The sequence below is a fragment of the Eumetopias jubatus genome, unplaced genomic scaffold (assembly GCF_037043125.1).
Source record: "Eumetopias jubatus isolate StellerSeaLion01/CBP00866 unplaced genomic scaffold, mEumJub1_p1.0 scaffold_3, whole genome shotgun sequence".
Taxonomy (NCBI): Eukaryota; Metazoa; Chordata; class Mammalia; order Carnivora; family Otariidae; genus Eumetopias; species Eumetopias jubatus.
The window spans coordinates 43261779-43277411 of NW_028274809.1; the positions used below are offsets into that span (position 1 = coordinate 43261779).

General features: G+C 39.7%; 1 long non-coding RNA gene across 1 annotated transcript in view; it reads right to left on the reverse strand.

Moving 5' to 3' along the window:
- Positions 1 to 9030: 9030 nt before the first annotated feature.
- LOC148164689 (uncharacterized) overlaps positions 9031 to 15633 on the reverse strand; it is a 31282-nt gene continuing 24679 nt past the window's right edge. Inside the window, exon 3 of the long non-coding RNA XR_015767929.1 lies at positions 9031 to 10228. This is a non-coding gene — a long non-coding RNA (uncharacterized LOC148164689). The remainder of the gene's footprint in view (positions 10229 to 15633) is intronic.

Sequence of the window (15633 nt, forward strand, 5' to 3'; positions counted from 1 at the left end):
GTGTTGCTATTGAGAAGACAGGTGGCATTCTGATGCTTGATTTGTTATATTAAAACTTTTTCCCCCTGGAAATTGGAGGTCCTATTTCTTTGTCCTTCTTGTTCTGGATATTTTGTTTATTCTTCAGTACAAATTTATTGAGTGCCTACTATGTGCCAGGCACTATTATAAGTGCTGCAAATACATCAATGAAAGTTTTATTATGATATTCTCAGCTAGGCATCTATTTTTAGTTCTTGTTATGGTTAGCTGGTGGGCCCTTCGATCTGGAAACTGAGATTGTAGGATACATTCATTAATTTTTTTCTTTGATGATTTCCTACCTCTGTTCCCTTCTTTTCATAATCCTATTATTAGATGTTGGGCATCCTGGGCTCGTCCTCTAATATTCAAATCTTTTCTCTCCTATATCTGTATATTATAGTCTTTTTAAAAACTCTACTTCCTGGGAGATTGCCTTAATTTTATCTTGTAGCACTTATATTGAATTTCTCATTTCTAATGTCATATTTTTAATATTTAAGTTCCTTTTGAACTTGCTGAATATTCCTTTTATATAGAAAATATTGTTTCATACCTTCTCTTATCTCTCTGAGGACAAGATTTTTTTCTAAGTTTTCTATTGGCAAAGTTTGTTTCCTTCAAGTTGCTTCCTTCTGTTTATTTTGATCCCTATCTTTCATTAATAGGGTTTCCTCAAATATCTGGTGATTGCTGGCTGTCTGGTTTTGTTTTAAGAATGGAACATTGAAGATAGGATGCTCTGTGCATACAGAGACTCTTCACTGAGTCCACTACATAGGTCAACTTGCAGGGCCCATGTCAGTATATTTTCTCTTAGGCTGATAAGGTAACCCAGAGAATTGTTCCAGCCCTCTGCCAAGAAAACATAAGCTGTCTGGCTAACAAGAGCTACATGGAGGAAGAAGATTGAGGAAGTTTTAACATACAATTTATGGATCTACATATAATACCCAGTCTTCAGTAGCTCTTATCCTTTCCCAAACACTCCAATCCAGAGTCTCTCTGTTCTTGTCAGGAGAAGAGTCCTTCAGTTTCATTCTGAATGAGAGAGAGGCAGTCTTCTACTTACAGGAAATAGGGGTGGGGAATTGGGGCTCTATCAGCTTCTTACAAAGACTTCCCATGAATCCCCCATGTCATCCCCACCCTCATTGCCACTTCCTAAGGTACCTCTTGCTCTAATATTTAAGGACTCTATGTTGTAAATTGGGTTGGTTATCAAGTGTAAGATTTAGCTTTTGTTTTGTTTACTTGTTTTTTATTTTAATCCCAGTATAATTAACATACAGTGTCATATTAGTTTCAGATGTACAATATAATGATTCAACAATTCTATACATTGCTCAGTGATGATCACAATAAGTGCACTCTTAATCCCCTTCACCTATTTCACACATCCCCCTACCCACTTGCCCTCTGGTAACCAGTGGTTTGTTCTCTAGAGCTAAGAGTCCACTTCTTCGTTTGTCTCTTTTTCTCTTTGAGAAACACACTTTATTTGAATCTCTTTTATGTTCCAGACACACAGAACCTTTTTTTCATCTTAACAATGCCTCTTTAAGAGAGGACTTACTACTTTCTTGAGTGTCCAAATTTGGTTACTACTTCTCTATTTTGCTTTCTAGTTTCTAAAATTTCATTGCTGTTGTCTTCCATCCCATCGCCTTTGTCCTTGTACATTTATGTTTGGTTAATGATAATTTTATTGTTCTCTTAGCTGGGTGAAGGAGGGAAGGCAATTGAATGCTTATGTTCAATCTGACGTCTTTAACTGGAGACCTCAGATCCTAAGCTATTATCAGTATGTTATAGAAAAGTTTGCCAAGTTTGTTCTAACTGTTCTAAAAAGACAAACACTAAATCTAGCAAAGAAACAGTCACTAAAGAAACATGATAACCATAGTTGAACAAAATGTCCATCAGGACTCTCTATTTTTTTTGGTTTTGATTCCATGCTCACCAGAAATATTATAATTATGTGAAACTCAACATGTCCAAGGTAAAATTCATATTCTAACACCCACGCCAAGTTCTCTTATCATGTTCCATGTCTTACTAAGTGGTACCTCACCTTTCATTTACTCATGTTAGAAACTTAGGAGTCATTCTAACACCTTCTCTTTCCTCAGCCCCCGCATCTATCCATTACCAAATCCTGCCTATTAAATTTTTGGCATAAGTCCATTTCTTTCCATCTCTACTGTGAAGCCCCCAGTTCAAGTTACCAACACATCTCACTTATACTTCTAGAGTTGTGTCCTCACTGACCTCTCTGCAATCATTCCCTCCCCTCACCTGTCCATTTCCCACACCACAGTCATGGTCATCTTTGCAACACGAAAGTCTGATCTCATTCAACACAATCTGTGTAAAATCTTCAGTGACTTCCCACTACTCCTGAGCTAAGGAGGACAATCCCTAGGAGGCCTGTGAGGATCTGCAGGGACTGACCTGGTGCCTCCTCCAGCCATATCTAGTGGTGCCCATCCCCTCACTGTCAGCTCCCAGCCTTGCTGCCTTTCTTTCTGATCCTTTTTTCCTGGTGCTCTTCCCCCTCCCCCCCCATCCCTTTGAAGCAGAACCACTCCCTCCCACAGCTACTCCCAATAGGCCAGCTGCCCCCTTCACTCAGCCCATTATTACCTGCTCATTCCTTAGGTCACTTCCTCAGGGAAATCTGATGAGGTCAGGCTTCTTTATAATATACTCACACAGATGCAAGCTTCATTTCCTTATAGCACTTATCTCACTTGCTAACTAGGCCCCTGCTTTTTATGACTATTTTATTGATATCTGCCTCCACCACCAGATTGTAAGCATCATGAGAGCAAAGAGCATGTCTACTACTTTTCACTACTCTATTCTCAGGACCCAGCTAATTTCTGATTGTTTCTTTAAGGACTGATTTGAAAAGAAAAAGTAATATTTGTCTTGGCTAACATCTTCCTCAAATTCAGAAGAATTTCAGTGTAATGGATATCATGCAATCTTTCCTTTAAAGATTCAAGGTCATCGTTATAAAAAACATGGTGTAATATAGTAAGCTTCTAGTCTTCGAGTCTATAGGGATATCAACCAGTATGTTAAAAAGCCTCAGACTATCCAGAAAACAAGACAATTTTGAAGTTTTCAAAAGGGAATTTGAATTTTTCTAATGCTCAGTAGAAGACTAAGAGATTGGTTCAATTACCACCTCTCAAGATAGGAAGCATTAAAAATAACAATATTACTATTATTATTATTATCATTATTGAATACTTATCATGTACCAGCAGTAAGCAAGAATTTTAAATACATTATCACACTTAATCCTCACAGCTACCCTCTGAGAGAGCTACCTGGTAGAATTGCCATGTTACCAATCAGGAAACTCAGGCAGGTTAAGAAAAATGTTAAGAGACTGTGGATCCAGGTGCTTGAGTTAGTGTTCATACCCTAGGCATTCTAGCTCTAGAGCCTGTGTGTTTTAATGCTTTTAATGAGAAAGATTATGAGCAATTCTTTCCAAAAAGCCAGAAATTTGGCTATGGAAAACTGATCTTAAATTTGTAAGAACTTTAATTTGGTCGCAAGGAAAAACCATTTAGAAGCAACCAAACACTGGAATAAGTTGGTTTTGGGGTTTTTTTTTTTTTTAGTTTTTATTTAAATTCCAGTTAGTTAACATACAGTGTAATATTAGTTTCAGGTGTACAATATAGTGATTGAACATTTCCATATGGAATAAGCTATTTTAAAAAAGATAAGTTGCATATCTATTCTGATTAACTTTGAAAACCAGAATGGACAGGCTTATAGCCCAGAAGGGTCAGTTAATGATGTGTTTAAGAGCAGGGCTTGGACCCACTGACCTCTTGAGGTCCTCTCCATTTCTTCAACTCCGAAAGGTTGCTTAGTGCCGAGTTATCGTTTGCCTTCAACCTTTTCCCTGGTTGAAAATTTGCCTAATGTAGTCAACTTTCTGTTATCCCAGGGTAGCTTATCCAGGGCAAATCTTGCTTTATTGAGTTTAGTAGTCACTTTGCTTAATGACTTGCTGTGTTAACAACTTGGCATAGGCTTCGTCCACAGTCAGCACCTACTTGGTTTAATTACTCGCTTTGTTGACACTATACTGTCTTCAGGGAAACACTTTGAAATCCAAACCTTAACTAACTCCTATAGTACCACTACCCACCCCGCCAAAAGATTATGAGGTCACAAATGGTATTATGGAGGAAGAGAAAGGAGAAGAATTTTAAGAAATTGATGTGACTCTCATGAGGATTTTGATGAACTCAAAGAGCATAAAAAAAAAAAAGATGAAAGAAAACAATGTGATTCCATAAATCAGAATAGCAGGATTCTATAAGAATAGTGTTAGAAAACTAAATCATTTTTTAGAATTATCTTGAGGCTTACTGAAAATATGCTGATACTTTAAAGAAACAGATTATTAATCTCAGGGTCGTGGGTTCGAGCCCCACGTTGGGTGCAAGTCGTTTTGAAAAGTAAAAAAAAAACTTAAAATAAAATAAAATAAAGAAACAGAGTATATTTTTAAACACAAAGAGAGACCAATTTTATAGGGCAAATGGCATGTGTGTTGACAGCTGCTGTGTAAAGGAAAGCATACTGGGATTGGGGTCCCGAAATCTCTTCCCCGGACTCTCCCTGGAGCTGCCCTGTTCCAAGGAGGCCGTTTCTCTCCAATCCCATACAAAGGTGAGTCCCATTGTCCTCACCATGTGCTGGGCTGTAGGACTCAAACAAACCGCTCACACTTGCTTTGGGGGAATACTTATCTAAAGGCCTTAAAACTTAAAATCTGTATGCTCATCTTCAACAAATACCATATGTCTACCTATCTTACCTAAAACAAAAAAACAAAGAGAGAAACAAAAAACTTTCCCCAGTCCTCTACTGCATCATTAAAAGAATATGGAAATAGGGCACCTGGGTGGCTCAGTTGTTAAGCATCTGCCTTCGGCTCAGGTCATGATCCTGGGATCTAGCCCTGCATCAGGCTCCCCGCTCAGTGGGAAGCCTGCTTCTCCCTCTCCCACTCCCCCTGCTGGTGTTCCCTTTCTCACTGTGTCTCTCTGTCAAATAAATAAATAAAATCTTTAAAAAATAAAATAAAATAAAATAAATAAAAGAGTATGGAAATAAAAGCTGACTTGTATATCTGTTTGGACTCTAGGCAAATTCTCTGCAAGATTATCTTTTGCTTAGATAATTATAAAAAGTCCCACACCACAGAGTTCAATCTAGTTGGTGAAATTTGAGATCCAAAGGTCAGGTGCATCTATGTGCAACAACCTACCCATTTGCTTATGTAATGTTTTAATAAAAGAGAACACTTGTTATATATAACCAGTTAGCAGTTTTGACTGTCTTTAGAATAAGACAGTGCCGGTAGCCTAAAATGACAAGAGACTCTCCTGTATGTGAAAATGATTGACATTATCATTCCCCAGATACATTAAAGCTCCAGTTTTATAAGGTTTGTCACATTTGGAATTATTAGTTCCATATCTGTCTCATCCCCAAGGTCACTGAAGGCTTTGTCCGCCCAACAACGTTGAATGGTGCCCTAGAAACTATGGATGTAACACCCTGATCCCTTCCCTGGATCATACCCTTTTATGAGACCATGGGGATGATGACTGTCTTGTCTGTGCTGTATTCTCAGAATTTAGCAGAATTCTTGTCACAAAATAAATGCTTAAGAGATAAGTGGGTGGATGAATGAAAACATTAATGGTTTGTGTATATTTTCTTTCTTTCCTCAGGACCCTGGGAAGATCACTTAATCCCTTTATTTTCCAAATCCAGTTGTACTTCCTGATCACCTTTGGAGTTTTTAAAAAACAGGCATTGGCCCCCCCTTCAGGCACTCCAAATAATGGTTTACAACACTGCCACAAGTGGCCATGAGGTGCTGGGAAGATTGAGAAGCAAAGATTCAACCCATCTGGCCTCGCTTTCCTCATCTGGAAAACGGCTGGCCCCGCTGCCCCACTGGATGTCATTAAGATCCAATATGATCAAGTGCAAAGTAGCCCAGCAGAGAAAGGACTGTCTATGACCGTGCAGGGTCGGATAAGACTTGAAGGTGACCAAATGGACCTGCTAGAGGGAACAAGCACAATTTTACAACCCAGGTGCTTCTCTTTGGTACATACATGACTCATCAGATTCTAAGATTTGAAGAGGATCTGAATGTCTTCTGAACAAATGAATTCTTCCCTGCTTTGCCCATAATCTCCTACGTCTTCCTTCTGCTAAACTTGACTACAAGGCACCTATTTTATGTAAAAGTATAGGAAGGTTATGGGAAAAACAGAGTAGCTTGGGGAATGACCATTCATTCATTCCTGGCTTTATTTCTTTACTTGCTCAATTTGTCACAGTTGGTCATTTCAATCTCAGGCAAAATGATACCTCTGGCTCCTAACCCCTCCGACCTGTCATCAACACAATTGCTGCAGACACCATCAGGGCTCCACCTCGTCCCTTTATTGTTTCTGCATGTCCATCCCCCAACTTCTGCACACTTTGTCCTAACATAACTCACTGGCAACCTTCTTCAGAGAACTAGTCCTGGGCTATGGGGCCACGGTGGTGTGGGAGGGTGATGTAGCCACCCCCCGACTGGTAGAGGAGTACCAAAGCCCAGCTCGCTTCCTAGAGGCAGAACAAACTGTGCAGCGTCATTGACACCCCAGAACCCCCATGGGACCAGGCTGAGAATGAGACCTTACCTGAAACAACACCTTCCCTGGGCTTCTTCCCCTTCCTTATCCTACTTGCCTCACTCCCTTACTGGTATCCCACATAAGAACTTCCTTGGTAATCATTTGCCCACCTCAGAGTCTTCCTCCAAACAGCCTCATCCAGCTCAGCTATGGGTTTTATAATTTAAAAATAACTTTTCATTTGCGCATGTACGATTACTGAGATGGAATATGCATCTTGTGTCCATAAGACTTAAATCAGCTCATCTCTTCTTTTGTGACCTCAAGTCCTTTATTCATCTTATTAATTCATATTAGATCTTTTTTTTTTTGAGGTATAATTCACATACAGGAAAGTAAACCAATCTTAAGTGCATAGCTCAACAAATTTTTACATATGTACACCCGCCGTAATCATCACCCAGTCAAGATGTAGAACATGTCCAGCACTAGGAGGCTCCCCCAAATCCCCTCCCAGTCAGCAGTAAACACCTCCAAGTAGCCACTATTCTAACTTCCATCATCATAGATAAAGTTAACCTGTTTTGCACTTCTTATCGATGGAAACATTCTGTGTGTACTATTCGGTGTCAGGCTTCTTCGTTCAACATGATGTTTGGGAGACTCGTCCACGTTGCATGTACCGTTCACTCATTTTCATTGCCGTTCATTTTCATTCCATTGTATGGAAATACCACAATTTATTTACTCATTCTCTTGTTCATGGAAATTCGGGTTTTTTGCAATTTGGAGCTATTATGAATAAGGCTGCCATGAGCATTCTCTACATGCATTTGGCAGATATAAGCACTTATTTCTACGTGTATACCCCGAACTGGAATTGGGGTCATAGGTTATATGATGAACTAGCTCTGGTTGGTGCTATAGCAAACATATTACCTCTTTGCCATATTTGGGCATATTTCTCACTAGTTGATTGCTTGACTTTTTAATTATAGTTCTTTTTTTCCTCCAAGTTTTATTATAATATAATTTTCACACATAAAATTCATTGCTTTTACTTATTTATTTTACTTGTTTATTATTTTTAAAAAAATTTAACCCTCTTAAGTGTGAAGTTTAAAAAATTTTGGCTAGGATTATAGTCGTGTAACCACCACCACAATCAAGATAGAGAACATTTCCATCACTCTCGTTATCTTCTATTTTAACATAAAAATGTTTACATTGCTGCTGCAATCATATATGACTTATCTCCCATTTTTTCTCTACTTCTGAAATAATGAACTCTAGAATGACTCTACAAAGTATGGGAACAAGTGTCATTGCCTTCTTATCTAGAAACACAAACACGTAATGAATTTAGAGTCTTAGCTGTTGATTTGGGCAGGGCAGCGTAGGAATCCCATTCACTTACTTGCTGGATGAGGTTAGGCGAGCCACCAACCTCTGTGATATCATTTTCTTCTTCTGTAACATGATTATAATAACGTTGTCTATGGTGCTATGTGCCAGGCACTGTTCTCAGCACTTTATTTGTAGCGCCTTATTAAATCTTACAACAATTCTGTGAGGCACAGACTGGTCCTCTCCCGATTTTATAACTGAAGCCCAGAGAAGTTAAGTAAACTGAGGCAGGCTCAAGAGCCATGTGCTGGCTACGACAGGCCTTCTCTGCTTCATAGATAGGGAGGTGATCCAGGGAAAGAGAAAGCACAGTGCTTACACAGAAATGCTAACCTGCATTATTATTATTCATCTTCTTTATATACTTAATAAATTTATAGAATTGTCTTCATATAGGTCATGCATATTTCTTGTTAAGGCTACTCGTAAATATTTTATGCCCTTTCATACTTTTGTGCAGGGGATATCCCTTTTTTCTGTATGTTTTCTCTTTGGTTATTCTGAAATGTAGTGAAAGCTACTGACTCCTTTCTACTGTGTAGCTAAAAGAACCCTAGCAGCACATCAGCACAATTTAAAATATACCTCCAAAAAGTAATTTTAATTATGTTTAGTGCCCTTTTAATATCAAATGAAGTTAGTAGATAAGTAATGAAAAAAATTAGAGATCAGAAATAACATTTCAGATGCTTTTTCCTTTGGTTAAAGAGAAAAAAAAGAGGGGGAAATGTAGAGAAAAATAATACAGTCAGGTGAGAAGAGTACATAAGAAGCCATAGCATATTATCCCCACCCCCTCCAAAAAACCCACTTTATTCTCAAGCTCCTTTTTAATGTAATACTTCAGAACAATATTTATAGTTTAAATTGACTAAATTTTTGTTCAGTTTTATTGAGATACAATTGACATATAGCACTGTGCAACGTTAAGGCATACAGCAAAATGATAGTCAATTGTTTAATGTCTTTTCACCATTTGGAGAAGAGCAAACACTTCCTCTTACCTACATGTTGGCATTTTATGGTTCTTGTTAATCTAATCAGAAGGGGGGCTATTTCTTCTGAAAAATTGATTTCTCTTGAATATATAGCCAAGCATTGTACTTGTTGGAGGAGGGGTGTACGAAGATTTCCTCTTGGGCAAAACATTCAAAAGTTTTGACTTTTGTATAGTAAATATATTTAAAAGTGACCATGTCAGCTCTTTTGAGAACATTTTAGTGCCAGTGAAGATATTCCTGTGTCAATGTAACATGACTGATAGACTACCAGTCAGGAAGCCAAAGGGTAAAGACACTACAAAGAAGAACAAAAAGAATATTAACCAAAGGACTTTTTGCAAAAGGTGTGAGCAGGTAGAGGAACTTAATAAAGAAAGATAATTTGTTTGATCACTATTGGGAAATTCAGGAGTGCAGGTGGCTTCATATGCAGCTGGATCCAGGGACTCAATGGCAATTCTCTGTGGATGCGCAAACATGAGAAGAACACTTAAATCCGTCTCCTCATTTATTTTTCCCAATGGCAGAAGTGATCTGGGTCTGCAGGCCCAAGGGGATAAGTGGAGGTTAAAATCTAGCCGAAACTCATGTCACCAAACCATAAGCCATGGCCTGGGGAATTGGGAAAAGGATCTGGCATGTGGGCATGATTCAGCTCTTCCGGGGCCCTTCATTTTGTCTGATCAGATTATCTGTCTCCCAGGCTGCTCTCCTACCTTGTGCTAAGCAGTGTGCAGTGACGAGCAAAGTCTAAAGATTCCAGCCATGCCAGTGACTGGTTGTAAATCAAATTAACTAAGGAGTAGAGTGTTCGAAAGTTCTTTTGGGCGGCAATCCAAAGGCATGAGCTCAGTCGGCTGCTCAGTAAATGAACCCATTTCATCTCTATTTACCTGATCTCTGCATCTATTTCTCAATTGATTCTGAATTTAGGCAAAGAGGGATATTATATTTTGGACCCCTAAAATTTCCATCAGCAGCATTATCAGGATACTCTCTCTTTCCATCTCTCAACTGCACTTTCCTCTGTACGCTTCATTCTCAGGCAGATTTTCTTCATTTTGGAGCAGAGATGGCAAAGTTCAAGGTTTACACTGATCTTGCAGGTCACAAATTCTGTGAAAGGAAAATAACTCTTTCATGACCTCTAGCAAATGTTATGGGGAAATTTTTCATCGGTTCAGCTTGGGTCATGTGTCTATCTCTAGCTAGGAATGGAGCCCCCTGATTGGCCACACCAGTTGCTGGGGCATCAGTCAGCCTCACCTAAACCATACAAGGCAAGAGTGGGGAACGAGATTACCCTCATGTGCAGACTGAACGGACAGTAACTGATTTATTCTCAGTAAATTGCTAAGGACTTTGAAATGCTTTAAAAAATCATTTTTTTCAGGGCACCTGGGTGGCTCAGTTGGTTAAGCAACTGCCTTTGGCTCAGGTCATGATCCCGGAGTGCCAGGATCGGATCCTGTATCAGGCTCCCTGCTTGGCGGGGAATCTGCTTCTCCCTCTGACCCTACCCCGTCCTGTGTGCTCTCACTCTCTCTCTCTCGAAAATAAATAAATAAAATCTTTAAAAAATAATAATTTAAAAAATCATTCTTTCTTATTATTACTGGTTGTAAACTTTGGCTATACATTGGAACCATCTGGAGAACACACAATCCCAAGCCAATTAAATCAAAGTTTCTTGGGGTTAGGACCCTGACATCAGCATTTTTATAGCTCTCAAGGTCCTGCTGATGTGCAGCCAGGGCTGACAAACATCGTAGGCAAAGCATTGTTTCTCCGTTGGGGCCAAGTAAGAATGGCATTGATCTGTAGCCAGCTTTACCCTGTTATTCAAAATGGGAAGCCTGCAAGTGGATGGAGGTTCTGGAAAGATGCGAGTAACAGTGACATAGTTTTTGAATCTTTCTGTATTTCTACATAGAAACAGAACAACTAAATAGAAAAACCAAAAACCCATGAATGATGTATGCAAGCAAACTGTGTACAAGAGATTTCCACAGACCACAAAGTAAAAGAAGGTGAAGGCAAACCACAGACAGCGTCTGCATGAAAAGATACAAAGAAGCGACTGGGGATCTGAAAGAGTGAGACAAGGAGATCCACAAAACAGTGGGATAGGGCCCCACCCAGAGAAGTTCCTGGAAGGGGAATCAAATTGAACAGAACAGGGTTGATAAAAAATGAAGGAAAGATGGGCGCCTGGGTGGCTCAGTCGTTAGGCGTCTGCCTTCAGCTCAGGTCATGATCCCAGGGTCCTGGGATTAAGCCCCGCATCGGGCTCCCTGCTCAGTGGGGAGTCTGCCTCTCCTTCTACTCCTCCCCTGCTGCTCATGATCTCTCTCTCTCATTCTCTCTCCCAAATAAGTAAATAAATAAATTACTAAATTTTTTTAAAAAATGAAGGAAAGAGAAGGTTCCCCCCCCCAACATGGGGGAGACAGAGTCAAGAACTCTTCCAAACAAAATAGTCAACTCCAAAACAGGGAAGACAAAACACTAAACTTTAAGAAACAATTATATTCAGTGATAAAACTTCTGAAATTTTGCACTTCAGCTTCCTATGCTTCTAGTTTTTTGTTTGTTTTTTTTTAAGACTTATTTATTTTTATTTGAGAGAGAGAGAAAGAGGGGTGGGGAGGGTGAGGGGCAGAGAGAGTCTTAAATAGATTCCCCGCTGAGCATGGAACCCAATGTTGGCTTGATCTCAAGACTGAGATTACGACCTGAGCCGAAACCAAGAGTTTCGGCGCCCCTCTGCTTCTTGTTATTTAATACTTCTTTCCCCTGAGCATGTACTGCTGGAATAGCAAGCATGTGTTTTGTAATGTATATATGTTACCCAAGTCATATGCATATATATTTAAATTAATATGGAGAAATAGTACTCTAAAATATAAGCACCTGAACTAGCTTATATATCCCAAAGGCAGTGCAGGTGGGATCCACCTGGAGATCACAAATGAAACCTGGTATCTTGTTCACCTTGTGAACCCAAACTACGTAATCAAGACTGAAAGCAGGACACTCCGAGATTGACTGTATGAAGATTGACTGCATGAAGATTGATTGTATGAAGATTGACTGTTATGAAGATTGACGGTATGAAGACCAGCCTCTGGTGTCATAACTTTCCACAGCAGCCGTGGTATTGTTTAGACATTATGAAAGCAATAAATGCTAACCAAATGAATGAGTTTAAAATAAGAATGAATGTAGATGTAAGAAAAACTTTAAATCAGTTTTTTTAATGAACTTTAAAAATCAAGTAAGTATTTAAGGAAAATTATTTAATTTATTGAAAATTATTTAGAATGTGGAACTGGAGAACACTACCTTTGGACTCAATCACATATTGATGACCCTAAAGTCACGTCTCAGTCTTTTCTCTGCTGTGACAAATATATGAGACACTTCATGAGCATACATAATTTCTCACCATTGTCCGCATATTAACCATGATTCTAGCCTCCTCTCACCTTTAAAGCCACATACTAGAATGCAAGTGAGAGATTCTAGAGTCCCCTTTATTTAGGAAAAAAAAAAAAACTAGGGAAAATCTTGGAAAATTTCAGTACAACTATCGTCAATAACTACATAGTGGCTTAGGGCTTTGGCACTGGAACAGACTTATGTTTGACTGGTATTCCAACCACTGCCTCAGGCTATGTCTCTAGGTAAATGACCTTACAGCTCTAAGCCTCATTTTCTCCACCTGTAAAATGGGTTTAATAATGGTATGCTTGCTGTTGATAATAAGATGAAACCACAACTGTAAAGCATTTAGCACAATCCCAAAATGTTGGCTAATAATAATGATGATGATGATGATAATTTCCTGTAACAATCTCAGTATGAATGGCAATGCAGTAGGAAGAGGGAAAAAATACCTCTGGAAACCAATTAATCTAAATAGTCTGTTTCGTTCTTAATAAAATTCTTTCATTCTTTATGTATTTCTGTCACATAGTACTCAGGTTGATAAATCACTTATTATTAATTTTTAAAAATTATAAGTACCTTCTCTGTATAAGCCGCGTGGATATTTGATGGTAATTAGAAAATGTAGTATGAGGTTTTCTCCTACCTTATTTAGCTTATATTTGCATATTATTTAAGTTTCTGGGTACTCCTCAAACAAAGGATAATTTTCAAGCCCAAGTAACACCCTGAGGGGCAGAGGCTCATAGAGACAGCACATCTGCTTCAGAGCAGGACAGGGGCAGGCAAATGGGGAGCAAGGCTAAGCCCGCAGCTCCACAGCATGGGGCTCCTCTCCCAGTCCAGGAGTTGGGAGGGGTGTGGGGCCACAGATTCGCGAGCTGGTTGCCGAGAAGCCCTGGGCTCATCTTAACACTTGTGTTCTGAGTTGTCCAGGCCCCGGGGAACTGGGGAAACAAGCCACCATCAATTTTAGACCCTGGAGTCAGAGTAGTATGGCAACCAGCTGGTTTCCCGTACACACGGTTGCAAATGACTTATTTTGAGTTATTTCTCACCGAGACAACTAAATCAACTGGTGGGCTTAGCATTTGGGCAAAGACTTAGAACCTGTTTGGCGTGGTGTAATGTTAGTGTTTGTGATCTTTCCAGTCATTTTTGTCTACAAGCGGTTGGCCCAGAGAATTATTTACATTTTAATTACAAGTGCTCAACCCCCTCTAGGAGGAGAGTCAAGCAGCTTATTTACTTCCTATTGGCCGGTCTCTAAGGAAACAGCCAGGCTCGCTGAGCCACTGAACCAAAATGAAGTAACTTGTAGAAGAGCGGCACCAGGTCCTTATGGACCAGCTTTGCTTCTCCTCTGTGAGGCTTCTCATGGGGACCCAATGAGCTGCTCTGTGCAGCAATCAAAATACTGCCCCATTTTTCACCCTCCCTTTTCTCTGGATGAAACAAACTTCTAACAGATTCTATTTGCATATATGTATAGCGCTCATTAGTTGAGCACAGCAAGGGAATGAGTTTGTTCTCTGTGTGCCTTTTCAGATAAGCTTATCCCTTTAATCATTTAACCTTTTCCTTGTTTATGAAGAAATATTTAGGAATATTAATCAGCCTCATCCCCCATCTAAAACAGAATACACTGAACAGAAAGCAAACTTCCCTTGATGACACGTGGTCATCATTACCGATTAGTCACTGAGATGTACTCTGACTTCCACATGAGCTGGGAGGTGGGAGGGCTTGTTTGCCCCAACATTAAATAATCCCACTGCTCCATCTGAGCTTCCGGTTTCTACCTTTCTGTCTCTTCCTTCCCTGTCTGGCTGCCTGCTTCTAACAGCCCCTTTCTCCACTTCTAACATGCAATTTCTAATCTGCCATGACCTGGGAAATCAGATAAGCCTGTTTCCTAGAACTAAATGCCTGACATAATGTTCTGTGAACAGAGTACATAAACTTCAGTGCATACTTGCCTGTTAGTTAGGATGCTTTTGGCTGCAAATAATTGAAAATCCCGAGTCATCGTGGCTAAAGCAGTAAGGCAATATACTGTGTCATAGAATAAAGAGGTTCCAAGGAGGATAGAGTCCAGGCACAACACTTCAGGCCCCGTCTTACTCCTGGATAATTCTACCTGATCTGCTTTCTTCCACACTTGGCTTCATCCTCCAGCTGGTGGCAATGTGGCTGGAGTGGTCCCAGAGGCACATCCCAGACACAGCAATGTTCCAAGAAAGAGAAGAGAACATCTCCTTCTGTGTCTCTTTTAGGGAAAGGAAACCTTTTCCAGACCTACCCCACCTCCTAGTTCAGCCAACTTCCCCCTCAGGGCCCAGAATTGCCTTGCCCAAACCAACCTCTGACTAGGGGGCTAGAACTCACAGGATTGATGGGCTAACTAGCATTCACCCTCGACCAAATTCCAAGAGAATTCTTAGGAGAAAGAAGAGAAAAAAGTAGACTTTGGGAAGCGAACCAACAATGTATGCTAGAAATTGAAATGATTTGTCTGCTTATGATTTTTAAACTTTTTTTTGTAAATTTGCACCTGGGTCTATAATTACTTCAGATTTGGAGCAGATCATTTCTAGAAAAGTGAGGTATTGTTTAAATTAAAGTCAAATGGTAACCAGAGATATCTAGTGAACAACTAACTTTCGGGCTACATGTACCCATAAATGAAGACAAAGTTTGATGATTGCTTCTCTGTGAATATTATAACACTTGAATGACTCCACCTAGAGAAAAAAGACTACACAGCTTATTACAAAGAAGTGTTCAGAGGAAGGAGCTGTTGGGAGAAGGAAGGGGAGCTGCTATAGAGGTGACTGGCATGGCATGAAGACCAGGTACCCCTAAAATGACTGCAGGTAAATAAGTGATAGGAAGATCCTGGGAGCCAACATTTTCTTGGTGAAGCACATTAAGAAGGAAGTCTTCAGATCTAGACCATTCTTTAGGGTGTAAGCAGTCATGGATAAATTAGGCAAATTTATTTATATCTTCTGTTTCTTTTGTTGCAGCTCTAGAAAGCTTCTCCCTATATGAGGAGCGCAAATGAGTAG